We start from the raw sequence: 26561 nt of genomic DNA, 5'->3' as shown, positions 1-26561 counted from the left end.
CCTCCCCTCCCCTCCCTCCTCCCCTCTCTCCCCTCCCCTCCCTCCTCTCCCCTCCCCTCTCTCCCCTCCCCTCCCCTCTCTCCTCTCCCCTCCCCTCTCTCCCCTCCCCTCCCCTCTCTCCCCTCCCCTCTCTCCCCTCCCCTCCCCTCTCTCCTCTCCCCTCCCCTCTCTCCTCTCCCCTCCCCCTCTCTCCTCTCCCCTCTCTCCTCTCCCCTCCCCTCTCTCCTCTCCCCTCTCTCCTCTCTCCTCGCCCCTCCCCCCCTCTCTCCCCCCTCTCTCCCCTCACCTCCCTTCCCCTCCCCTCCCCTCTCTCCCCTCCCCTCCCCTCTCTCCCCTCCCTCCCTCCCCTCCCCTCCCTCCCCTCTCTCCCCTCCCCTCTCCCCTCCCCCTCCCTCCCCTCTCCTCCCTTCCCTCCCCTCCCCTCCCTTCCCCTCCCCTCCCTTCCCCTCCCCACCCCTCCCCTCCCTTCCCCTCCCCTCCCCTCTCTCCCCTCCCCTCCCCTCTCTCCCCCTCCCCTCCCCTCCCTTCCCCTCCCCTCCCTTCCCCTCCCCTCCCCTCTCTCCCCTCCCCTCCCCTCCCCTCCCTTCCCCTCCCCTCCCTTCCCCTCCCCTCCCCTCCCCTCTCTCCCCTCCCCTCCCCTCTCTCCCCTCCCTTCCCCTCCCCTCCCCTCCCTTCCCCTCCCCTCTCTCCCCTCCCCTCCCCTCTCTCCCCTCCCCTCCCCCCTCTCCCCTCCCCTCCCCTCTCTCCCCTCCCCTCCCTTCCCCTCCCCTCCCCTCTCTCCCCTCCCCTCCCCTCCCCTCCCATCCCCTCCCCTCCCTTCCCCTCCCCTCCCCTCCCCTCTCTCCCCTCCCCTCCCCTCTCTCCCCTCCCTTCCCCTCCCCTCCCCTCCCTTCCCCTCCCCCTCTCCCCTCCCCTCCCTCTCTCCCCTCCCCTCCCCCCTCTCCCCTCCCCTCCCTCCCCTCCCCTCCCCTCCCTCCCCTCCCCTCCCTCCCCTCTCTCCCCTCCCCTCCCCTCTCTCCCCTCCCTCCCCTCTCTCCCCCTCCCCTCCCCTCCCCTCACCTCCCTTCCCCTCACCCTCCCCTCTCTCCCCTCACCTCCCCTCCTCTCCCCTCACCTCCCCTCCCTCCCCTCCCCTCCCCTCCCTCCCCTCTCTCCCCTCCCCTCCCCTCTCTCCCCTCCCCTCCCCTCTCTCCCCTCCCCTCCCCTCTCTCCCCTCACCTCCCTTCCCCTCCCCTCCCTTCCCCTCCCCTCCCCTCTCTCCCCTCACCTCCCTTCCCCTCCCCTCCCCTCTCTCCCCTCACCTCCCTTCCCCTCCCCTCCCCTCTCTCCCCTCACCTCCCTTCCCCTCCCCTCCCCTCTCTCCCCTCCCCTCCCCTCTCTCCCCTCCCCTCCCCTCCCCTCTCTCCTCTCCCCTCTCTCCCCTCCCTCCCCTCCCCTCTCCCCTCTCTCCCCTCCCTCCCCTCCCCTCTCCCCTCTCTCCCCTCCCTCCCCTCCCCTCCTCTCCCCTCCCCCTCCCCTCCCCTCTCTCCCCTCCCCTCCCCTCCCCTCCCCTCCCCTCCCTCCCCTCCCCTCCCCTCCCCTCCCCTCTCTCCCCTCCCCTCCCCTCCCTCCTCTCCCCCTCCCCTCCCCTCTCTCCCCTCCCCTCCCCTCTCTCCCCTCCCCTCCCCTCCCCTCCCCTCCCCTCCCTCCCCTCCTCTCCCCTCCCCTCCTCTCCCCTCCCCTCCCTCCCCTCCCCTCCCCTCCCTCCCCTCCTCTCCCCTCCCCTCCCTCCCCTCCTCTCCCCTCCCCTCCCTCCCCTCCTCTCCCCTCCCCTCCCTCCCCTCCTCTCCCCTCCCCTCTCTCCCCTCCCCTCCCCTCTCTCCCCTCCCCTCCCCTCTCTCCCCTCCCCTCCCCTCTCTCCCCTCCCCTCCCCTCTCTCCCCTCCCCTCTCTCCCCTCCCCTCCCCTCTCTCCCCTCCCCTCCCCTCCCCTCTCTCCTCTCCTCTCTCCTCTCTCCTCTCTCCTCTCTCCTCTCTCCTCTCTCCTCTCTCCTCTCCCCCCTCCCCTCTCCCCCCTCCCCTCTCCCCTCTCTCCTCCCCCCTCCCCTCTCCCCTCTCCTCTCCTCTCTCCTCTCCCCCACCCCCAGCGTTTACCTTCTCTCTTTCTCTCTCGCACTTTCCCCTCCAGGTCCTGCAGCGATTCCAACGGCAAGGCCCAGACTTTCTCAACAGTCACCGCTCTGACCACTGGCAACCAATCACAGACCGGGTTTCTCGGGCTACAGCCAATCGGAATCGGACGGCGCACGCAGCCAATCACAAGCATGCGAATTGGGCCACAGCGGCCAATCAGAACGGGGCGGTTCGGGCGCTGAGCCAATAGACGGTAGGGATGCGGAGGATGGACCAATCACGGACCACGTCCGTTAAAGGCCGCAGCGTTTGTGGGGTTGGCGGGCTCCACCCTCAGACCGTCGCTATGATGTCGAGGAGCTAATGTGGGACTGGGCTGGGCAATGTTCAACAGCACACACCAGGTTCATATGGAAGCACTAGCTTTCAGAGCGCTGCTCCTTCATCAGGTGGATGTGGAGAATGAGATCGTAAGACACAGAGTTTATAGCAAAAGTTTACAGAAATTATATGTTGAAAAAGACCCTGATTGTTTGCTAAGTCTCTCATCCTTTAGATTTACCATGTTGGTTTCAGTTCTTTAACATGTAAACCGCAAAACTTTAGTTATGGTTACGTTCTCAAGTGAACTTTAACAATTGGACTAAGTTAAAGAGTGGATTCATGCAGTTTTTGAGCAAAATAAAATGTTATTCTGCAAGTACAAATTCAACCCACAAACTTGTGTGTGTGTTTGGGGTGGGAATGGTGGGGAGGTGTGGTTGTGAGAGAGTATGTATGTGAGTGTAAAGAGGTATAATTCTGTCAGAGGGTGAGTACATTTGTGAGCGTATGAGAGAGGGTCTGTGTGACTCTCTTGGACACCACCCCTTCCCCCCCCCCAACAACTATCCCAGGGAGAGACAACCCAACAACTCAACAACCCCCACCCTCTTCCAGGAACAACACCGTCTCCCAAAAACACCCCTGACCTGCAGCAACAACTCCTGTCCCCAAAACAACTCCCTCCCCCTGAAACAACCTGAACAACCCCCACCCCCTCCCCCAGGAACGACTGCTCACCTGCAGGAACAACTCCTGCCCCCAAAACAACCCCTGCCCCAGGAACAAACCCCTTGCATAGGAAGAACCCCCACCAACACCCTCCCTAAAAACAACCCCAACAATCCACCTCCTCCCCTAGGCACAACCCCCAACCCCTCCCCGGAACAGCCCTCACCTCCAGAAACAACCCACACCCCCCCCAGGAACCACCTGAATACCCTCTCTCAGGAACAACCCCAACCCTCTTCCCCAAGGGACAACCACAACCCCCTTTCCCCAGGAACAATCCCCAACACCCCAACCCCTATCCCCAAGGGACTACCCCCTCCCCCAGGGACAACCCCCCTAACAATCCCAACTCTCTCCCTCAGGGACAATCCCAACCCTCTCCCCCAGGAATATCCTGCCACACCCCAACCCCAACCCCATCCCCAGGTACTGCACATGACCACCCCAAACCCCTCCCCTAGGCACCTCCCATCACCACTCCAAATCCCTCCAGCAGGCACTGCCCCTCATCAACCCAATGCCCACCCCAAGGCACTGCCATCTTCACCCCAACCCCTTCCACCAAGCACCACCCCCCTACCAACCCAACACCATCCCCAGGAACAGACCCCCACCCCCAGAAACAGCCCTCAGGAACATCTCCCCAACCACTCCAATCCCCTCTGCCAGAAACAACCTCCCAAAAACTTGAAGCTCCTCCCCTAGGAACAGCTCCCTGACAACCCAAACGCTTTCCCCAGAAACAACCAAACCAACCCCCTCCTCCAGGAACAGCCCCCCCAACCTGCTTTCCTAGGGACAACCCACAGTAACCCCAACCCTTTCCCCCAGGAACAGCTGCCAAGCACCACACACCTCCTCACAGGAACAACCCCCAAACAAACCCAGCCCCTTCCTGCAGGAACATCCCATCAGCACCCCATGCCCCATTCCCAGGCACCTCTCCCCAACCCCAAACCTCATCACCAGGCAGTGCTCCCCACCACCCCAAACCACTCCTCAGGCACTACCCCCCCCCCCCCCCCCCGAGCACCCCAAACCCTTCACCCAGGCACCGCTCCCCATATACCCCAAACCCTCGTCCAAGTACTGCTCCCCATGTACCCCTTGCCCAGACACCACTCTGCATCATGCCTATCCCCTCCCCCATTCACCGCTCTCTACCACCCCAATCACCTCCCCCAGATGTACCTCCCAAGACACCAACCCATGCCCCAGACACTGCTCCCCACCAACCTAACTCCCTCCCCCAGTCACTGCTGCCACACCACCCTAAATCACTTCACCCAGGCACCACTCCCCATATACCCTAACCCCTTATCCAGGCGCTACTCCCCATGTACCCCACCCCCTTGCCCAGGCACTGCTCTCCATCATGCCTATGCCCTCCACCAGTCACTGCTCTCCACTATCCCAATCACATCCCCCAGGTGCACCTCCCGACACACCAACCCGAGCCCCAGACACTGCTCCCCACCAACCTAACTCCCTCCCCAGGCATCACTGCCCACCATACCAACTGCCTGCCCAAGGAACAGCCCCCAAAAACTCCAACTCCCTCCCCCAGGAAAATAACTCCAACAACCCCACCCGTTCCTCATGGACAAACCCTAACACCCTCCCACAGGAACAAGCCCCCAACATTCCCAAACCCCTGCCCTAGGAACAACTCCCCAGCAGCCTCAACCCACTCCCCGAGGAACAACCCAACACCCTCCCGCAGCAACAAGCCACCAACATCCCCAAACCCCTCCCCCAGGAACAATCCCCCAACAGCCTTAACCCGCCCCCCGAGGAACAACCCAAACCCTTCCCCCAGCAACAACCCAACCCCCTCTCGCAGGAACGCCTCCTCAGGGACATCCAACCACCACCCCAACCCCTTCCACAATCTAATAAGTCATTCCCAGGCATTGCCCCTGACCACCCCAACACCACCCCTCCATCACCCCAACCTACATGCACTCCCCCAGGCACTGCCCCCAATCACCCAACCTCATCCCCTCAGCACTATCCCCATCACTCCAACCACATCCCCAGGCACCGCCAACCATCACCTCAATCCCCTCCCCTCGGCATCGACCTCCACCACCCCAACCCCCCTCCCAGAGGCACCATCACGCACCAACACAACCCTGTCCCCTCGGCACAGCCCCCTCCAGCCCAACCCCCTTCCCCTGGAACAACTGCAATGCTCTCCCCCACCCCCAACTCCCTCCTGCAGGAAGAACCACCAAAAGCCCCTCTGCCCGGAACAATCCCACAACAACCCCAACCCCTCTGATAAACTCTCCCTCAGCACCCTCTCCCCCACCCCTTTCCACAGACAGTGAATCACTATCCCTCCTCCCTGACTGATACACTGTCCCTCATCACCACAACCCCTTTCCACAGCCAGTGCTCCTATCACTGCCATCCCTTCCCCTAAACACTGAACTCAATCACACCCTCTCCTGGCCCTGCCTCCCATTACCTCTTCCCCCATCACCCCTCAACCTGCTTTCCCCTGACAGTGCTCCCAACACCCTCACCCCTTTCCCTAGACACTGAGCCCCCATCACTCCCTCTCTCAGGCACTGCCTCCCCATTCCCCCTTCCCCCTTGGCTCCACCCTTTCGCCCAGACAGTGCCCCCATTATCCCCACCCCCTTCTCACAGATAGTATCTCCCCATTACTCACCCGGGCAATGCCTCCTATCACCCTCTTCCTGAGACATTGACCCCTATCACCCCCTCCCCAGACACTACTCCCTATTACTCCACCTCGTTCACAGACAGTGCTGCCCATTACCCTCTTCACCACACTCTGCTCTCCCATCACCCCCTCCCCCAGATACTACTTGCCCATTACCCTCACCTCCTCCCCAGCCACTGTCCCCATAACCCCTCCCCAAGACATCCCACCCCCCAAACACTGTTTCCGCCTTCACCTGCTCTCCAAGATAGGATTTCCCCATCACCCCGTCATTGCTACTCCTATCAACCTCTTTCCATCACATTTCCGATTCTCTGCACTTTATTGCCCACAATCCCTCCCTCTCCCCCACACCTAATTACACAGCTCCCCGATTATCCCCGCCACTATCACTGCTCCCCCATCACACCTTCAGATCAGGCCACAGGAACATGAGAAAGTTGTTCAGCTCCTTGAGCCTGCTCTGCTTTGCAATTCAATCAGGTCGTGGCTGGATCTGCATTCCTCACATCCAATTTTGTTGGCCTTTCCCCATATTCCTTGGTTTAGATTAGATTACTTACAGTGTGGAAACAGACCCTTCACAGCTCAACAAGTCCACACCGATACACCGGAGCGCAACCCACCCAGACCTCAGACGAAGCAATGCTGAAAATTCCTGATTTCTATTTATATTAAGTCTGAGGCCCACTGAAGATGTTACCTAGTAGGGTAATGAAACGTCTGGAAGTGAACCTTCCAGTTCAGCGCGCAAACCTACATCCAAAACCTCTCATTCTTCTAAATTTCAGTGAGTAGACTCGCAATGTGTTTAACTCATAAGACAATCCCTTCGTATCAGGGTAATCCGAGTGAAAAGTCTATGAACTGTCTCAAATGAAATGATACCTTTTCTTTAATAAGGGTACTAAAGCTGCTCACATTATGCAGATATGATCTCACCAGAACTTTGTACACTTGCAGTAAGACTTGCCTACTCTTATATTCCAACCCCCTTGAAATGTTGGTCAGCATTCCATTAACCTTCCTGACTTCCTGCTGCACCTGTGTTCTAGTTTTCCGTGTTCCTTTTTTTAAAGAATCTCTACAGTGTGGAAACAGGCCACAAGTTCACAGCGACTCTCTGAAGAGCATCTCACACCTCCCCCCCCCCCCCCCTTCCCTATTCCTGTAACCCTGCATTTCCCATCTACCCTACACAAACTTAGACACTATGGGGAAATTTAGCATGGCCAATCCACCCAACCTGCACATTTTCCAACTGTAGGAAGAAACAGAGCCCCCAAAGGAAACCCACGCAGACACAGGGAGAATGTGCAAACGCCACACAGATAGCCACGTGAGGGTGGAATCAAACATGAGTCCCTGGCACTGTGAGGTTTTAGTGCTAATAACTGAGCCACCATGCAACCTCAGTACAATTTTGTGCACAATTTACTCTTCTATGTTGCAGCTTTTTGCATTTTTCTCCATTTAAATTATATTATTCATTTGTTCTCCCTTACGGCATGAACAACTCCACATTTTCCCACACTATACACCGTTGGCCAATGTTTTGGCCATTTACATAATCTCTATGCAAATTGTTCGTCTCCACCTCACAAGCTTGCCTTTCCACCTATTTTAATGTCATATGCAAATTTGGCTACAGTACGTTCACTTCTTTCCTCCAAGTCATTAATATTTATTTTAAAGGTAAAGTTGCCACAGTCTTACCAGACCAGAGGGCTGCTTTCCCATTAGAGAGACATGGCTGGTGGTGGCTTAACCTGAGGTTCACCACACCTTGGATGAGGGGAGATGTTGAGAAGGAGAACACGGGAGAGGCTGGACCAGCCGCTATCTCTGGACGAGCTGACCAAGGCCCTCGAGTCCTTCGAAAAGAATAAAACTCCCGGAAGTGACGGCTTACCGGTCGAGCTCTATTCCACTCTGTGGGACTTGATTGGCCAGGACCTGCTGGAGGTCTATGTCAGTATGCTTCGGGCAGGTACCATGAGTGGCATCATCACCCTCACCTACAAGCGGAAGGGGGAGAGGGAGGAACTCAAAAATTGGAGACCAATCTCACTGTTGAATGCGGATTACAACATTCTGTCAAAGGTAATCACCAACCGGGTCAGGTCTGCTCTGGGGTCGGTGATTCACCCTGACCAAACCTGTGCTGTGCCGGGCAGGAAGATCGCTGAGAGTCTCGCACTCCTCAGGGATACGATCGCCTACGTGCAGGACAGAGGGTTGGACACCTGCCTGATCAGCCTGGACCAGGAGAAATCCTTTGACAGGATATCACACAGGTATATGAGAGATGCTCTCTCCAAAATGGGCTTTGGGGAGGGAATCTGCAATTGGATCAGACTGCTCTACACCAACATTGTCAGTGCAGTCTCAATCAATGGGTGGGAATCAGATAGCTTCCCAGTCAGATCTGGAGTCAGGCAGGGCTGCCCTCTCTCTCCTGCCTTGTTTGTGTGCTGCATAGAGCCATTTGCCGAGTCCATCAGGAAGGATGCGAGCCTGAGAGGGGTGGACTATTCCTGGCAGCGGGGGCCTGCAGGTTAAGGCCTCCCTGTACATGGATGACGTCGCCGTTTTCTGCACGGATCCACTGTCCGTGCACAGACTCATGTGCATATGTGACCAGTTTGAACGGGCCTCGGGGGCCAAGGTAAACCGAGGCAAGAGCGAGGCCATGCTCTTCGAGAACTGGGCCGACCAATCCTCGATACCCTTCACCGTCAGGACCGACCACCTGAAGGTGCTGGGTATTTGGTTCGGAGGGGCTGGGGCGTGCGCCAAGTCTTGGGAGGAGCGTATCAGCAAAGTGAGGCAGAAACTGGGCAGATGGAAGCTACGGTCGCTCTCCATCGCGGGAAAAAACCTGGTCATCAGGTGTGAAGGACTGTCATTGCTGTTATACGTGGCACAGGTCTGGCCTATTCCCAGAACCTGTGCCGCTGCAGTCACCCAGGCCATCTTCCACTTTATATGGAGGTCAAAGATGAACCGGGTCCGAAGGGACTCGCTGTACAAAGATCTGGGCAACAGGGGAAAAAATACACCCAATGCCACCCTCACCCTGATGGCCACCTTTGTGTGTGGCTGCATCAAGCTGTGCGTGGATCCCCGGTACGCAAACACCAAGTGTCACTACGTACTGAGGTTCTACCAGTCCCCAGTGTTGCGAAGGATGGGCCTGGCCTCGCTGCTGTGGAACGCTCCGAGTAGTTGGACCGTTCCGTATCACCTGTCCTTCGTGGAGAAGTTTATGAAGAAAAACACCTTTGACCACGAGTCCATCAGGAAGTGGTCAGCACGTCGTGTCCTTGAAACCCTTCGGGAAAAGGAGAGGGCAGATCCTATCGAGCGGTTCCCTGAGCAGACTGTCAAAGCCATTTGGCAGAATGCCTCATCGCCAGAACTTTCCAACAAGCACCAAGACATGGCTTGGCTGGTGGTGAGAAGGGCTCTGCCTGTGAGATCCTTTATGCACGCCCGGACTCTCAGCCGCACCACACGCTGCCCTCGAAGCGGCTGCGGGGGGGACGAGACTGTCACACACCTCCTTCTGGAATGTGCCTACGCAGAAGAAGGCTGGAGAGGAATGCAGTGGTGTTTGTCGAGGTTTGTCCCGAGCAGCGCCGTGACGCGGGACTCCGTGCTCTACGGCCTGTTCCCCGGGACGCACACCGAGACGAACATCAACTGTGCCTGGAGGATCATCAACTCGGTGAAGGACGCTCTCTGGGCGGTCCAAAACCTGTTGATCTTCCAGCTGAAGGAGTTGACCCCGACTGAGTGCTGCAGACTGGCACATTCCAAGGTCCAGGACTACGTGTTGAGGGACGCGCTGAAGCTTGGGGCAGCTGCCGCCAAGGCGCGGTGGGGAAAGACCACTGTGTAACATCTGCCTGCCTAACTAAGAACAGGGGCCCATGCAGTCATTTGGGCTCTGCTGACGCCTCAGCTAGTTATATGGGCATATGATATAAAAATGATAAATTCTGATCTCTGTATGTACATGTTTACATATGTATGGCATGACCAACTGTACAGACCATCAAATTATTTTATAAATAAAGTATATTTTTGAAATTAAAAAAATGTTGAGAAGGAGAGCCCTCATGGTTAGATTAGATTCCCTACAGTGTGGAAACAGGCTGTTCAGCCCAAATCGACCCTCTAAAGAGTAACCCACCGAGACCCATTTCCCTCCCACTAACTCACCTGACACTATGGGCAATTTAGCACGGCCAATTCACCTGACTTGCACATCTTTGGACTGTGGGAGGAAACCGGAGGAAACCCACAGTCGGTCGAGGCTGGAATTGAACCCGGGACCCTGGTGTTGTGAGGCAGCAGTGCTAACCACTGAGCCACCCTCATCTCTTGGCATCCTGTTGTATTGCGAACCTGCCATCAAGCTAACTAACAAAGTTGATTGATCCCGCGGATAGTATATATTGTAAACAGTTGTAGTCCCAGCACCGATCCCTGTGAATCCTACTGGCCATGGGTCACCAATCTGAAAAGCCCTTATCTCCATATACTGTTTCCTGCTCATTAACTAATATACTATCTGTTACCTATGTCAATATACTATGTACAACCATGGACTCTGACCTACGACTTAACCATTTGGTACTTTGTTGAATGCCACCTGGAAATCCAAATTCACTTTGGCAGGAAGAGTGAAAATGAAGCCTATTACTAAAATGGTGAATGACTGTTGAATTCCGAGGGATCCAGGTATTCTTGTGTGTGAGTCACAAAATGCTAGTGAGCAGGAACAGCAATTAATCAAGAAGGTCATTGGTCTGCTATCCTTTATTATGAGAGAAATTGAACATAAAAGTAAGGATATTTTGTGCTTCAGTTACACAGGGATTTGCTGAGACCTCATCTTGAGTATCGTGTGCAGTTTTGGTGGGGGGATGGGACCCAGGGAGATAGTGAGGAAAGACATCGATCTGAGACGGGTACAGTTGAGAACAGAAGCGAGTCAAACAGTCAGGGCAGGCAGGGACAAGGTAGGACTAATAAATTAAACTGCATTTATTTCAATGCAAGGCAGCTAACAGGGAAGGTAGATGAACTCAGGGCATGGTTAGGAACATGGGACTGGGATATCATAGCAATTACAGAAACATGGCTCAGGGATGGACAGGATTGGCAGCTTAATGTTCCAGGATACAAATGCTACAGGAAGGATAGAAAGGGAGGCAAGAGAGGAGGGGGGGTGGCATTTTTGATAAGGGATAGCATTACAGCTGCGCCGAGGGAGGATATTCCCGGAATTACATCTAGGGAAGTTATTTGGATGGAACTGAGAAATAAGAAAGGGATGATAACCTTATTGGGATTGTATTATAGGTCCCCCAATAGTCAGAGGGAAATTGAGAAACAAACTTGTAAGGGGATCTCAGCTATCTGTAAGAAAAATAGGGTGGTTATGGTCAGGGATTTTAACTTTCCAAACATAGACTGGGACTGCCATAGTGTTAAGGGTTTAGATAGAGAGGAATTTGTTAAGTGTGTACAAGACAATTTTCTGATTCAGTATGTGGAGGTGCAAAACTTGACTTACTCTTGGGAAATAAGGCAGGGTAGGTGACTGAGGTGAAAGTGAGGTCTGCAGATGCTGGAGATCAGAGCTGAAAATGTGTTGCTGGAAAAGCGCAGCAGGTCAGGCAGCATCCAGGGAACAGGAGAATCGACGTTTCGGGCATAAGCCCTTCTTCAGGTGACTGAGGTGTCAGTGGCGGAGCACTTTGGGGCCAGCGACCATAATTCTATTAGATTTAAAATAATGATGGAAAAGGATAGACCAAATCTAAACGTTGAAGTTCTAAATTGGAGAAAGGCCAATTTTGATGGTATGAGGTAAAGACTTTCAAAAGCTGATTGGGGGCAGATGTTCGCAGGTAAAGGGACGGCTGGAAAATAGGAAGCCTTCAGAAATGAGATAACGAGAATCCAGAGAAAATATATTCCTGTCAGGGTGAGAGGAAAGGATGGTAGGTATAGCGAATGCTGGATGACTAAAGAAATTGAGGGTTTGGTTAAGAAAAAGAAGGAAGTATATGTAAGGTATAGACAGGATAGATCGAGTGAATCCTTAGAAGAGTATAAAGGAAGTAGGAGTATACTTAAGAGGGAAATCAGGAGGGCAAAAAGGGGACATGAGATAGCATTGGCAAATAGAATTAAGGAGAATCCAAAGAGCTTTTACAAATACATTAAGGACAAAAGGGTAACTAGGGAGAGAGTTTTACTCCTGATGAAGGGCTTTTGCCCGAAACGTCGAATTCGCTGCTCGTTGGATGCTGCCTGAACTGCTGTGCTATTCCAGCACCACTGATCCAGAGAATAGGGCCCTTCAAAGATCAGCAAGGCAGCCTTTGTGTGGAGCCGCAGAAAATGGGGGAGATACTAAATGAATATTTTGCATCAGTATTTACAGTGGAAAAGGATATGGAAGATATAGACTGGAGGGAAATAGATGGTGACAGCTTGCAAAATGTCCAGATTACAGAGGAGGAAGTGCTGGATGTCTTGAAATGCATAAAAGTGGATAAATCCCCAGGACCTGATCAGATGTACCCTAGAACTCTGTGGGAAGCAAGAGAAGTGATTACTAGGCCTCTTGCTGAGATAGTTGTATCATCGATAGTCACAGGTGAGGTGCCGGAAGACTGGGGATTGGCTAACGTGGTGCCACTGTTTAAGAAGGGTGGTAAGGCCAAGCCAGGGAACTATAGACCGGTGAGCCTGACGTCAGTGGTGGGCAAGTTGTTGGAAGGAATCCTGAGGGACAGGATGTACATGTATTTGGAAAGACAAGGACTCATTAGGGATAGTCAACATGGTTTTGTGCGTGGGAAATCATGTCTCACAAACTTAATTGAGTTTTTTGAGGAAGTAACAAAGAGGATTGGTGAGGGCAGAGCAGTAGATGTGATCTATATGGACTTCAGTAAGGCGTTCGACAAGGTTAGATCTCACGGAATACAGGGAGAATGAGCCATTTGGATACAGAACTGGCTCAAAACTGGAAGCCAGAGGGTGGTGGTGGAGGGTTGTTTTTCAGACTGGAGGCCTGTGACCAGTGGAGTGCCACAAGGATCGGTGCTTTTTGTCATTTACATAAATGATTTGGATGCAAGCATAAGAGGTACAGTTAGTAAGTTTGCAGATGATACCAAAATTGGAGGTGTAGTGGATAGCGAAGAAGGTTACGTCAGATTACAACAGGATCTTGACCAGATTGGCCAATGGGCTGAGAAGTGGCAGATGGAGTTTAATTCAGATAAATGCGAGGTGCTGCATTTTGGGAAAGCAAATCTTAGCAGGACTTAAACACTTAATCGTAAGGTCCTAGGGAGTGTTGCTGAACAAAGAAACCTTGGAGTGCAGGTTCATAGCTCCTTGAAAGTAGAGTCACAGGTAGATAGGATAGTGAAGAAGGCATTTCGTATGCTTTCCTTTATTGGTCAGAGTATTGAGTACAGGAGTTGGGAGGTCATGTTGCGGCTGTACAGGACATTGGTTAGGCCACTGTTAGAATATTGCATGCAATTCTGGTCTCCTTCCTATCGGAAAGATGTTGTGAAACTTGAAAGGGTTCAGAAAAGATTTGCAAGGATGTTGCCAGGGTTGGAGGATTTGAGCTACAGGGAGAGGCTGAACAGGCTGGGGCTGTTTTCCCTGGAGCATCGGAGGCTGAGCGGTGACCTTATAGAGGTTTATAAAATTATGAGGGGCATGGATTGGGTAAATAGGCAAAGTCTTTTCCCTGGGGTTGGGGAGTCCAGAACTAGAGGGCATAGGTTTTGGGTGAGAGGGGAAAGATATAAAAGAGAACTACGGGGCAACGTTTTCACACAGAGGGTGGTATGTGTATTGTATGAGCTGCCAGAGGATGTGGTGGAGGCTGGTACAATTGCAACATTTAAGATGCATTTGGATGGGTATATGAATAGGAAGGGTTTGGAGGAAAATGGTCCGTGTGCTGGCAGGTGGGGCTAGATTGGATTGGGATATCTGGTCGGCATGGATGGGTTGGACCGAGGGGTCTGTTTCCATGCTGTACATCTCTATGACTCTATGACTCTAACTCCGGAAACCACCTCTCGAGAAATTCAGCAAGGTTTTCGCCCTCTCATGGTCCGGACAACCCATGATCCACAAGTTTTTTTCTCTGACCTCGGTTTTTGGGTTCGTCTACTTGCTCCAGCAGGGCCCGAACCTGGCCTTCCAAGGTTTGGACCTGCCCCTTGGAGCTCTTCATCATGGCCTCCGAGGCCGTGATCTTTTGTTCCACCACTTCCACGCGCTGATCCAAAGTCCAGATCTCCTGCTGTTGCTTTGTCAGCATGGTAGTAATCGGCTCCAGCACTCATCGATTTTTTTCACGGAGTTTTGCAAACTTCATGAGTAGATAATGCTGCTCCACTGAATGTAAAGGCACCACCTTGGGAGTTGAGGCAGCGGCTGTGGATGCTCCCCTAGCTCCCTTTCCTTCAGACGTCTTCATTTCAGCTTCAGATAGTCCAAATCCTAATTTAAAGGGACTCCCATCTACTTTATACTACAAACTTTCCTCAGGAGTGACTAGTTGGGGGAGGGAGGTGGAGAGAGCCCACCTTGCCTGGGGTATGGCACAGAGCCCAAGACAGCAGAGTGTTCAGACTGCCGCCATCTTGAATCTCCCCCTCCCATTGGTTTAAGGTGATAGAGAAAGAGTTAAAAAGGACCTGAGGCATAACTTTTTCACGCAGAGGGTGGTGAGTTGCAAGAGGAAGTGGTGGAGGTGGGTACAGTTACAACATTTAATAGGTATCTGAAAGGTTTAGAGGGATATGGGCCAAATGCTGGCAAATAGGATTGGGTCAGATTGGGATGTCTGCTCAGCATGGATGAGTTGGACCGAAGAGTCTATCTGTACCGTATGATTCTATGGTAACAACTATGACTCTGCCCCACTACCCCTCCATTTGACTCCTAAACCCCTCTGCCCTTTTACTAAGTCCCCCGCCACACTCGTGACCCTCTTACCTCACTATTGCCCTCCTCTGACTCATTCCTGACACCCTTGCCTGAGACCCTCTGCCATACTCTGACCCATTCTAACGTATTCCTGACCACCACCCTGCTCCAGTCCTGGCCCCTCCCACTCTGCATCTGGTGCCCCTCTGCCCCACTCTTGACCCGCTGCCTCACTCCTGACCCCCTGCCCCCCTCCTGATCCCTGTTTGCCCCTCTCCTAAACATACTAACTTCCCCAGCCCCCACACTCCTTTAATGCAGTCTCCAGACTGTAAAAGATTTGTGTTCAATTTAACGTAGCATAACTTAATCATCTGATAGTTTACACCAGTTTCCTGTGTTTAACTCCTGTAGATAACTAAATAAAACTGCTTTTTAGTTCAAGGCATTAATTAGTGCTGAACATTTCTTTTACTTTCCCATTCTCCCTCTTGGTGCTTCAGCAGTCAGATTGACAGGAAAGTTTCCCACTCAAATTGTTAACCATCTTTCCTCCCATTCGCCCCTGCGTCATTTGCTCATCTGGCTGTTTGTGTCTTGGATATTTGAAGAATGTTGATTTGCAACCCTTTGTTTTCACTTCAGTCCCAGCCTGTACGGGATGCCACAGCTCGCTCTGACACCTCGCCCAGGAGTCGCCCATTGATTGTGAGTGAGTTCAGGCACTCGATAAAAATCTCTCCCTAGCCCAGGGGAAATGAGGTCTATTGTGCTCTTACCACAGCCTGATTTATATTTCATTCTGCAATGCTGGTGTGCGACACTCTCAAAACCACCTTCCATTAAAACACCTCTCAAGGTGGAGTAGCTTCCCATTGAATCGGTTTAGTCATTGTGGAGCTGGCGCTATGATAGGCAGAAGGGACAGGGCTGGTGCAGAAAATAACAATACACAGAATAAACATTGCAGGGAGGGGTGGTATGCATGTCACAGCATAATTACAGCATGAGAAGTATGAAAAGGCAAGTCGAATCTGATGTTTTGGCACGTTGCCATAAGAATTGCACCAGGAACTATTGTTCTTCATACTTTTGAATAATTAAAAAAGGTGCAAGCCTGAATATGTACTTTCTGTTCAGAGGGCAGGGCCCTGCATATGAATAATCGTAGGTTCTAGTAAATGTAAGTTAGTCACCCAGTGAGCCTAACTGAGAACTTTTAATTAATTGTTGGTGTAATTCTTCATATGTTGGACAACGCTATGATTTACTCACAAATCTAATCCTGGACTCGATGAGTATGAGGGACAGTTGTCCCGATTGGCAATCTCTATGACAATACCTTTATTATTCAGAGTCCATTTGCCAACCATACTCTTCTCAAACAGAATAAATGAATCTTCCCTTTGAGATTTGGTACTCTTGTAATTTTTTTTATTCTGTAACAGGATGGGGGCATCACTGGCGGGGCCAGCATTTATTGTCCATCTCTAATTGCCCAGAGGGCAGTTGAGAGTCAACCCATTGCTGTGGGTCTGGAGTCACATGTAGGCCAGACCAGATAAGGATGGCAGTTACTTTCCCTCAAGAAAAGTGAACCAGATGGGGTTTTCCTAACAATTGGCAATGGATTCATAGCAGCTGTTAGATTCTCAATTCCAGGTATTTATTGAATTTAAATTCCACCATCTGCCATGGTGGGATTCAAACCCAGGTCCCCAGAACATTACCTGGATCTCTGGATTAACAGTCCCATCGCCTCACCAATTGACTGTAAGACAAAAAGCTTGGATAACATGTATCTTTTTCAGCAATATCCAAATGTTAAGGCCATGCACTGGGTATGAAGTCCCACTACTCCATATACCATTAGTATAAGTTTGTTAGTGGTCAATTGATTCCATGGTGTACTGCTGTTAAGAGTAGAAGAAAGCCTCACCAGGAGTTTTTAATGAACTCAAAAATAATCCATTTATTATAAATAAAACTAATTCCGAAGAAAAAAAATGGGCAAAACTGTTTAAAAACTAAGTTGTGATCTGGAATTAGAACTTATCCTCTTAATTCCAGACAAACGCATGCAGACAATACAAATCATCAATGAACTCCACAAACATGGTATTTAGAGTCATAGAGATGTATAGCACAGAAATAGACCCTTCGGTACAACTCATCCATGCCGACCAGATATCCCAACCTAATCTAGTCCCATTTGCCAGCACTTGGCCAATATCCTTCTAAATACTTCCTATCCATATACCCATCCAGATGCTTTGGGAATGCTGCAATTGTACCAGACTCTACCACCCCCTTTGGCAGCTCACTCCATACATGCACCACCCTCTACGTGAAAAAGTTGCCCAAGGTCCCTTTTATATCTTTGCCGTCTCACCCTAAACCTACGCGGTCTAGTTCTGGACTCCCCCACCCCAGGGAAAAGGGACATGCTATCCATGTCCGTCATTATTTTATAAACATCCATAAGGTCACCCCTCAGCTTCCGACAGTCCAGGGTAAACAATCCCAGCCTATTCAACCTCTCCCTATAGCTCAAATGCTCCAACCCTGGCAACATGCTTGTAAAACTTTTCTGAACCCTTTCAAGTTTCACAACATCCTTCCAATAGGAAGGAGACCAGAATTGCATGCAGTATTCCAACAGTGGCCTAACCAATGCCTGTACAGCCACAACATGACCTCCCAACTCCTATACTCAATGTTCTGACCAATAAAGGAAAGCACACTAAATGCCTTCTTCACTATCCTATCCACCTGTAACTCTGCTTTCAAGGAACTATGAACCTGCACTCCAAGGTCTCTTTGTTCAGCAACACTGCCCAGGACCTTACCTTTAAGTGTTTAAGTCCTGCTCTGCTTTGCTTTTCCAAAATGCAGCAGCTCACATTTATCTCAAACTCCATCTGCCACTCCTCAGCCCATTGGCCCACCTGATCAAGATCCTGTTGTACTCTGAGGTAACCTTCTTCGCTGTCCACTACACCTCCAATTTTAGTGTCTATATACCTCCTATGTTCCCAGACAAATCATTTATATAAATGATGAAAAGTAGCGGACACAGCACCAATCCTTGTGGCACTCCACTGGTCATAGGCCTCCAGTCTGAAAAGCAACCCTCCACCATCACCTTCTGTATTCCTACCTTCGAGCCAGTTCTGTATCCAAATAGCTAGTTCTCCCTGAGTTCCATGAGATCTAACCTTGCTCACCAGTCTCCCATGAGGAACCTTGTCAAAAGCTTTACTGAAGTCCAGATAGATCATGTCTACCGCTCTGCCCTCATCAATCCTCTTTGTTACCTCTTCAAAAAACTCAGCTCGTGAGATGAGATTTCCCATGCACAAAGCCATGCTGACTATCCTTAATTAGTCCTTGCCGTTTGAAAAAAATGTAAATCCTGTCCCTCGGGATTCCCTCGCCATTAACTGGAAGGTTAGTAGTTCAAGACCACCCAGGGATGGAGATAATCCTAATGTCAAATATAGTAACTTAACCTCCTGGCTATTGACTCTATCTATTCCACTCATTATTTTGTACACCTCAAATCAGGTCTCCTCTCTTCCTCCTTCTCTCCAGAGAGAAAAGTCCGAGCTTATTCAACCTTTCTTCATAAGGCAAGCCCTCCAGACCAGGCAGCATCCTGGTAAACCTTCTTTGCACCCTCTCCAAAGCCTCTGTATCTTTCCTATAGTAGGGTGACCAGAACTGGATACAATATTCCAAGTGTGGTCTCACCAGGGACTTGTAGAGCTGCAGCAAAACCTCACGGCTCTTAAACCTGATCTCCCTGTTAATGAAAGCCAAAACACCATATGTTTTCTTGACAACCCTATCCACTTGGGTGGCAACTTTGAGGGATCTATGTAGTTGCACACCCAGATCCCTCTGTTCCTTCACACTGCCAAGAATCCTGTCTTTAATCCTATATTCAGCATTCGAGTTTGACCTTCCAAAATGTATCACTTCATATTTATCCAGGTTGAACTCCATCTGCCATTTCTCAGCCCAGCTCTGCATCCTGTCTATGTCGCGCTGCAGCCTGCAGTAGCCCTCTATACTATCGACAATACCTCCAACCTTAGTATCATCTGCAAATTTACTAACCCACCCCTCAACCTCCTCATCCAAGTCATTTATAAAAACTACAAAGACCAGAGGCCCAAGAACAGAGCCCTGCAGGACCCCACTCAACACTGACCTCCAGACAGAATACTTCCTATCTATAACCATTCGCTGCCTTCTGTCAGCCAGCCAATTCTGAATCCAGATAGACAAATCTCCCCGTATCCCATACTTCCTGACTTTATGAATGAGCCTCCATGGGGAACCCTATCAAATGCCTTGCTGAAGTCTATAAACACCACATCCACTGCTCGACAGTCATTGACCTGTCTTGACACCTCCTCAAAGAACTCAATGAGATTTGTGAGGCATGACCTGCCCCTCACAAAGCCATGCTGACTGCCTTTAATCACACAATGCTTTGCCAAATAGTCATAAATCCTATCCCTCAGAATTCTTTCCTAAACTTTGCTGACCACAGACGTAAGACTGAATGGTCTGTAATTGCCAGGGATTTCCCTGTTGCCCTTCTTGAAAAGAGGAACAACATTTGCCTCCTTCCATTCCTCCGGTACGACTCCTGTAGAGAGTGAGGAGGCAAACATCCTCGCCAGTGGCTTAGCAACCTCCTTTCTCGCTTCCCGGAGCAGCCGAGGATAAATGTGGTCTGGCCCTGGAGATTTATCAATATTAATGTTTTCCAAAATTTCTAGCACATCAATTTCATCAATCTTGATCTGGTCAAGACTGTATCCCAGCTCCTGTAAGTTTTCATTTACAACAAGTTCCCTTTCCTTGGTGAAAACCGAAGCAAAAAACTCATTTAAGGCTTCCCCTATCTGCTCAAACTCCACGCACAAGTTCCCTACGCTATCCTTGATCGGCCCTGCCTTCTCCCTGATCATTCTGTTATTCCTCACGTATGAGTAAAATGCCTTTGAGTTCTCCCTAATCCTTATTGCCAAGCCTTTTTCGAGCCCCCTTCTGACTCTCCTCAGTCCAATTCTGAGCTCCTTTCTAGCTAGTCTGTAATCCTGTAAAGCTGTGCTAGATCCTTGCTTCCCCCACCTTACGTAAGCTGCCTTCTTCTTTTGACGAGAAGTTCCTCTGTTCTCATCATCCAAGGTTCCTTAATCTTACCCCTTCTTACCTGTCTCAGAGGAACAAATTTGTGCATCACTCGCAAAAACTGCTCCCTAAATAGTCTGCACATGTCTACTGTGCCCTTTCTGTGGAACAGTTGCTCCCAGTCTATATTTCCCATCTCTTTAGGCTCCACACATAGCTGCCCCTCAAAGATCAGCAAGGCAGCTTATGTGTGGAGCCGCAGGAGATGGGGCAGATACTAAATGAGTATTTCACATTCGTGTTTACCTTGGAGAAAGACATGGAAGATATAGAATGTCGAGGAAAATAGATAGTGACATCTTGAAAAATGTCCATATTACAAAGGAGGAGGTGCTGGATGTCTTGAAATGCATAAAAGTGGATAAATCTACAAGACTTGATCAGAAGTACCCTAGAACTCTTTGGGAAGCAAGGGAAGTGAATGCAGGGCCCCTAGCTGAGATATTTGTATCATTGATAGTCGCAGGTGAGGTGTTGGAAGACTGGAGGCTGGCTAATGTGGTACCACTGTTTAAGAAAGGTGGTAAGGAAAAGCCAGGGAACTATAGACAGGTGGCCTGTCATCTATGATGGGAAGGTTGTTGGAGGGAATCCTGAGGGATAGGATTTACATGTGTTTAGAAAGACAAGTACTGATTTGTGATAGTCAACATGGCTTTGTGCATGTGAAATCATGTCTCACAAACTTCTCTCCAGCCGTGACATTGTATTCCTCACTCTGTTCATTACCCTAATGCACTTTGTATGATGTAATCTGCCTGTACTGCACACAAAACAAAACTTTTCACTCTACCCAGTTATATGTGACAGTAATAATAAATCAAGTCAAAAAGACCGAGTCATGGTAAAGTGATTAAAATTGGAAAATTAGATTAAAATTGAAATTAACATTTCAAAGAAAAGCGTAGAAAAGAGAAAGAGAGAGAAAAGTAGGAAAGAGCAAGGTAGGAAGAGGGAATTTCAGGATAAAAAGCAGGAAAGGGAACTTGAACTTACTGCACTCATAGGAGATGATGCTTGCTCAAGCTTAAGGATCAAGGCAACTTGGTTTGCTCATTTCATTAGGAAACAGAGGTGGAAATGTTTTTTATCTCTTTCAAGTGATGGCAAAACAGATACGCTGGGCAGTCCTTATTTGTCTTTATTACTGCAGAGTAAGCTTTCAGGGAAAGCTCACAATGTTCACTCTTTTTGCCAGAGCAAAGTGTCACTGATTATGAAGTAGTACGTTAGGCTGTCTGAAGTATGCACTAGTTAATGTCAGAGATGTACCATCCAAAGTTCTGTACACTCAGGAAACAGCCTATCACAGATACCTGGAATTTGAAATGCTTAAGCAGCTTGTGTTAACAGTGGGGTACAGGCACTTAAAACAGAAGTCACTTACTAAAACCTCCATGAAACGATTTTATTTTGAGTTCAAAACCTCCATCATCCAAATAAGAATGGATTTTGAAGAACAAAGTATAACGGATTCAGGCAAATGCCACATTGGCTGATGATTCTGAGCTGATCCACAAACCCCCTGTTCCAACAGAAATCCTTCCTTCGTCAACCCCCAACTAACTGGAAAGGATCGAGGTGAGAATGTGAAGAGAAAGCGAGCGCCCATGGTAAAGAGGGAAATGCTGGGAGGATGGTGCTGAAGTGAAAGGTGAGGCCCAGAATCCTGTGTGTTTTAGTTGTTGCAAGGTATGGTTTATCCAGGCCAGCAGCTGCAGGCAATGGAAAATAAATGTAGGACTTATCGATGCACATATACTTCATCTAGAGAATGGGAGTCAGGCAGAGAGCATAGCAGACTAGGGTCGAATGCTGCCTGAATTGCTGTGCTCTTCCAGCAGCACTGATCCAGAATATGACTCTGACTACACATGCCAATCTCTACAAAGGCATTCCTCGAAGGGGGATAAGGTTAAGTGAATCCCTGAGAGCTTCTGATCTTTGTATGTAAAGCTAGGGTGAGGTGAGTGAACGTGTGTGCTGATACTGAGGGACACTGGGGCCAGTCAAGCTCTACAGCATGATGCCCCCACCCCCACCCCGAGAGTGCAGAATGTGTCAATGGGCTGGGAAAAGGGATTGGAGGAGAGTATGTGCCCATTCCTCTACATTGGGTGTGTCAAGAGTGTGACCTGGTGTTGGGCCCAGTGACTGTGGATGGGACTGACCTGCTCTTCCACAATGACCTGGCAGGATCAAAGGTTATAGGATCCCCAGTGATCTCTGGGAAACCCACTGAGGTCAAGGAGAGCGACAGCAACAGGAGAAAATGCCTAGTCTTTTCTGTGACTGGGTGGTCAGTCCTGCAGCCTGTGATCAGATAAACCCAGCCAATGAAGGCTGAGCACTGTGATACTGCAAACAGAGAACCCTCGGGCTGGTTTACAGGAAGCTTTATGAGGAATCTCAAAGACCACAATGAGGTGAGAAATAGAGCTTCCTTGGTAACAGCCTAACAAGCTCAGACTGATCACACTGAACCTGATCCAGAATCCAGCCCCTCAAAGCTCAGACATTAAAAAGGAAGTGTTAAATGAGGAAGTGGAACACCCCAAATGCGTTCACAGACAGATCTGCCAACATGGAGTGTGCAGCATTCCATTGTCAAAGACCTGCCAACACAGAGTGGGCAGTGATCCACCAGGTAGTGGTGCCACTAAGGTACTGTCAGGAAATTTTGTAGCTAGCTAACGAGATTCCAATGACTGGGCGAGGCAGTCTCTGTAAAACCTGAGCTCACAGCAGCCAATGTTCTTACTGGCAACAGCTCTATAAGGACAAAGGTTTTGCATTACCTGCCACATTGTTGGAAAGCTCCAACCTGCAATATGACCTATGTCTATAATTCCCATAAAAATAAACAAATAACTGCAGATGCTGGAAATCTGAAACAAAATCAAAAAATTTCTGGAGAAACTCAGCAGCTCTGGCAGCAGCTGTCGCGAGAGAAATAGAGTTAATGCTTCAGGTTCATGACTATTCAGAACAGAAGGAGGACAGAACTGGATTGATAATGTTAACCCCAGATCACTATGGACATTTGAACAACTAATTGCAGTGTGTCCCTTTTCAAAAGAGGCAAGACCACTAAAAGATATCAATTATGTGGTTGTGTGCACAATCGAAGATGTCAAGGCAGCTACTAAAGGAAAAATGTACCACAAACTGACCTGTAGAGACCTGTGAGTTAGCGAGTTTTGAGAAGATTTGTAACTCATGTTGAGGTTTTGGATATAGGTTTGCTCACTGAGCTGAAAGGTTCATTTCCAGACATTTCATTACCTTACTAGGTAACATCTTCAGTGGACCTCATGCAAAGCAATGCTGAAAATTCCTGCTTTCTACTTATATGTTTGCGTTGGTGATGTCATTTCCTGTGGTGATGTTATTTCCTGTGGTGAAGTCACTTCCTGTTCCTTTTCTCAGAGTGGTAGATGGGGTTTAACTCGATGTGTTTGTTGATAGAGTTCCGGTTGGAATGCCATGCTTCTAGGAATTCTCATGCGTGTCTTTGTTTGGCTTGTCCTAGAATGGATGTATTGTCCCACTCGAAGTGGTGTCCTTCCTCATCCATATGTGAGGATACTAGTGAGAGAGGGTCATGACTTCTTGTGGCTAGTTGGTGTTCATGTATCCTGGTGGCTAGTTTTCTGCCTGTTTGTCCAATGTAATGTTTGTTACAGTCCTTGCACGGTATTTTGTAAATGACGTTTTGCTCATTGTCTGTATAGAGTCTTAAAGGCATAGGACCACTAGCTTGATGATATTCTCCTTGTTGATGAAGTTAGTTCATCATCCAACCCAAACTCTGGGTCCGCTATGTCATCACTTTGTCATCACTAAACGAAACAAGTTAGAGGAAACCTTCAAGACCTTCAATAGTACCCTTACTGGCATAAAATTCACTAAAGAGGAGGAAAACAACAACAAACTGCCATCCCTAGATGTCACAGTGGAGCGAACAGCCAATGGGAAACTTCAAACCAGCGTCTACGCAAAAACAACACATACGGACCAAATATTGAACGACAGAAACAATCATCCCAACACCCACAAATGAAGCTGCATCAGAACATTTCAACGAGCCAACACACACTGCAGCACAGAGGAACTATGCAGAGCAGAGGAAAATCACATATACCGTGTATTCAAAAGGAATGGGTATCCAATGAACACAGTCCACCGATTTCTCAGCAACAAACCCAAACAAGCAGACAAACACATCCACAAACCCTAGCCACTGTTCCCTACATCAAAGACATCTCTGAAATGACTGCCAGACTACTCAGACCCCTTGGCATCATGGTAGCCCACAACCCCACCAACAAACTCAAACAGCAGCTAATGAATTTTAAAGACCCTATACAGACAATGAGCAAAACTAAAGTCATTTACAAAATACCGTGCAAGGACTGTAACAAACACCACATTGGACAAACAGGCAGAAAACTAGCCACCAAGATACATGAACACCAACTAGCCACAAGAAGTCATGACCCTCTCTCACTAGTATCCTCACATACAGATGAGGAAGGACACCACTTTGACTGGGATAATGCATCCATCCTAGGACAAGCCAAACAAAGTCACGCATGAGAATTCCTAGAAGCACGGCATTCCAACCGGAACTCTATCAACAAACACATCGAGTTAGACCTCATCTACCACCCCCCTGAGAAAAGGAACAGGAAGTGACTTCACTACAGGAAAAACATCACCACAGGAAATGACATCACCAACCCAAAGAAACCCAAACATATAAATAGAAAGCAGGAATTTTCAGCATTGCTTTGCCTGATGTCCACTGAAGATGTTACCTAGTAAGATAACAAAATGTCTGGAAATGAACCTTTCAGCTCAGCGAGCAAACCTACATCCGAAAGATCTATGAGTATTGCAGATTGTAAACATAATGGGAGAAAAGACAGCAGTCTGAGTGAGAGATAAGTTTGTGTTTTCCCTGTTCAAGAATACGTAAGGACAGATGTTAAAAGCCAGTCTCAACCCTAGTACAGTCAGTTCTGACATAATGTGATAGCCCATTCCCACGCAATCTCGCGTAATAAGAAAATTGTGCAATAGCCACGCTATTTAAACGAATGTGTGCTAGTAGACTGAAATACTCCCACCTACTACCCTTGATTTTAGTGCTTATGTGTTATGTAAGTCACAGTCAAACTGGTCACCCCTGCAGTGCAAGTAAACATTTCTATTATACTTAATGTGAGAAAATAGTTACCACATCATTTCTAAAGGGAACAAGACAGAAGGATTTCCACTAACCTACAAAGTTAAGAATCTCAAAATCAACTGCTTAACTATCAGTCTATCACCATTTACACTGTCTCATTTGAGAGAAAACAGGTGGTGTTTTAAGCTGACGGTCATCACATCTCAGGCAAGTGGCGAGGTTGAGAACTTGGAATCTTTGTGGTGGCCTCAACCAGTATAGGAATTGAACCCATGCTGATGGTGTCATTCTGCATTGCAAACCAGCTGTCTGGCATCTGAGCTAACCAACCTCATTTTATTTAGCAACAAATAATCTCATTAAGTTGTGAAATCAAGAAAGCTAAATTGACACTTTTTAAAACATACATTCTTTTGGTTTTTGCGTAAAGGTATCCATCAAGGAGGGAATCATTTTTAGTTAATGTTATTGTGACCAATCAAGGAGGTAGTTGAGTGAAGAAGTGGAAACAGTGCATCCCCTTCATCCAGGAGCTTGACAATTTGGACTATCCCACCTAGAGCCATAATAAACGCATTAGAGAATCTCACCATGGAACAGTAGTAACATCAGTAAAATTAGCTGTTCCACAATTAACAACTTTTATCCCTGTTCTATCTTTGTCCTTTTCTAAAGCTGCACTGAAATTAATGCAGGGGGAGATGCTGATACAACGGTAATGTACAACGGAATTGTAATCCAGAGGCTGCGGGGACATGAGTTCCAATTCCTACATAGTTAGCAGAATTTAAACTAAATTACTAAATGTGGAATAAAAAGTATGCCTCAGTAATAGTGAGGACGAAGCTACATCAATTGTCCACCTGGTTCACTAAAGTCCTTTAGGGAAGGAAATCTACCATCCTTACCTGGTCTGGCATCCACAGATCCACAGCAGTGTGTTTGACTCTTAAGCACCCATTGAAATGGAAAAGCAAATCATTCAGTTAAGGGCTAGGGATGGGCAACAAAAGCTGGTCTTCCCAGTCACAGCCCATTGAAGCATAAAGAAAACTTGGATTATGATCACCTCCAAAAACGACATCTGCCAACTAACAATTTTCCACCTGTTCAGCTTTATCTTGCAAAACTAAACTCAGAATCACCTTCCTCTCTTGTTGGGCTTGCTATGCTGAGAATTTATTCATCAACAATGTGTTTTCTGTGTCTTTCTCCTGAATTCCACCCCAGTTAATACGTGGTCAGTTGAAATTTCCCACTATCTACTGTCGTAATTGTTTTTGCAGTTTGCAGAGACTTGTCTATATATCTTC

At 49.3% G+C, this 26561-nt stretch overlaps 1 protein-coding gene and 1 long non-coding RNA gene across 3 annotated transcripts in view; one reads left to right on the top strand and one right to left on the bottom strand.

Moving 5' to 3' along the window:
- LOC122541749 (annexin A7-like) overlaps window positions 1–2260 on the bottom strand; it is a 73216-nt gene extending 70956 nt beyond the window's left edge. Inside the window, exon 1 of the mRNA XM_087982483.1 lies at window positions 2132–2260. The gene's annotated coding sequence lies outside the window, so the exon portion shown is untranslated. The remainder of the gene's footprint in view (window positions 1–2131) is intronic.
- Window positions 2246–26561, top strand: part of LOC122541695 (uncharacterized) — a 38937-nt gene continuing 14621 nt past the window's right edge. For both annotated transcript variants that reach the window (XR_015754275.1, XR_015754274.1), the window contains exons 1-2: window positions 2246–2363; window positions 21592–21708. This is a non-coding gene — a long non-coding RNA (uncharacterized LOC122541695). The remainder of the gene's footprint in view (window positions 2364–21591; window positions 21709–26561) is intronic.

This window comes from Chiloscyllium plagiosum, unplaced genomic scaffold (assembly GCF_037043375.1).
Source record: "Chiloscyllium plagiosum isolate Xiang-an unplaced genomic scaffold, Cpla_swu_hap1 HiC_scaffold_43, whole genome shotgun sequence".
Taxonomy (NCBI): Eukaryota; Metazoa; Chordata; class Chondrichthyes; order Orectolobiformes; family Hemiscylliidae; genus Chiloscyllium; species Chiloscyllium plagiosum.
This window is presented reverse-complemented; position numbering and strand designations above follow the sequence as displayed.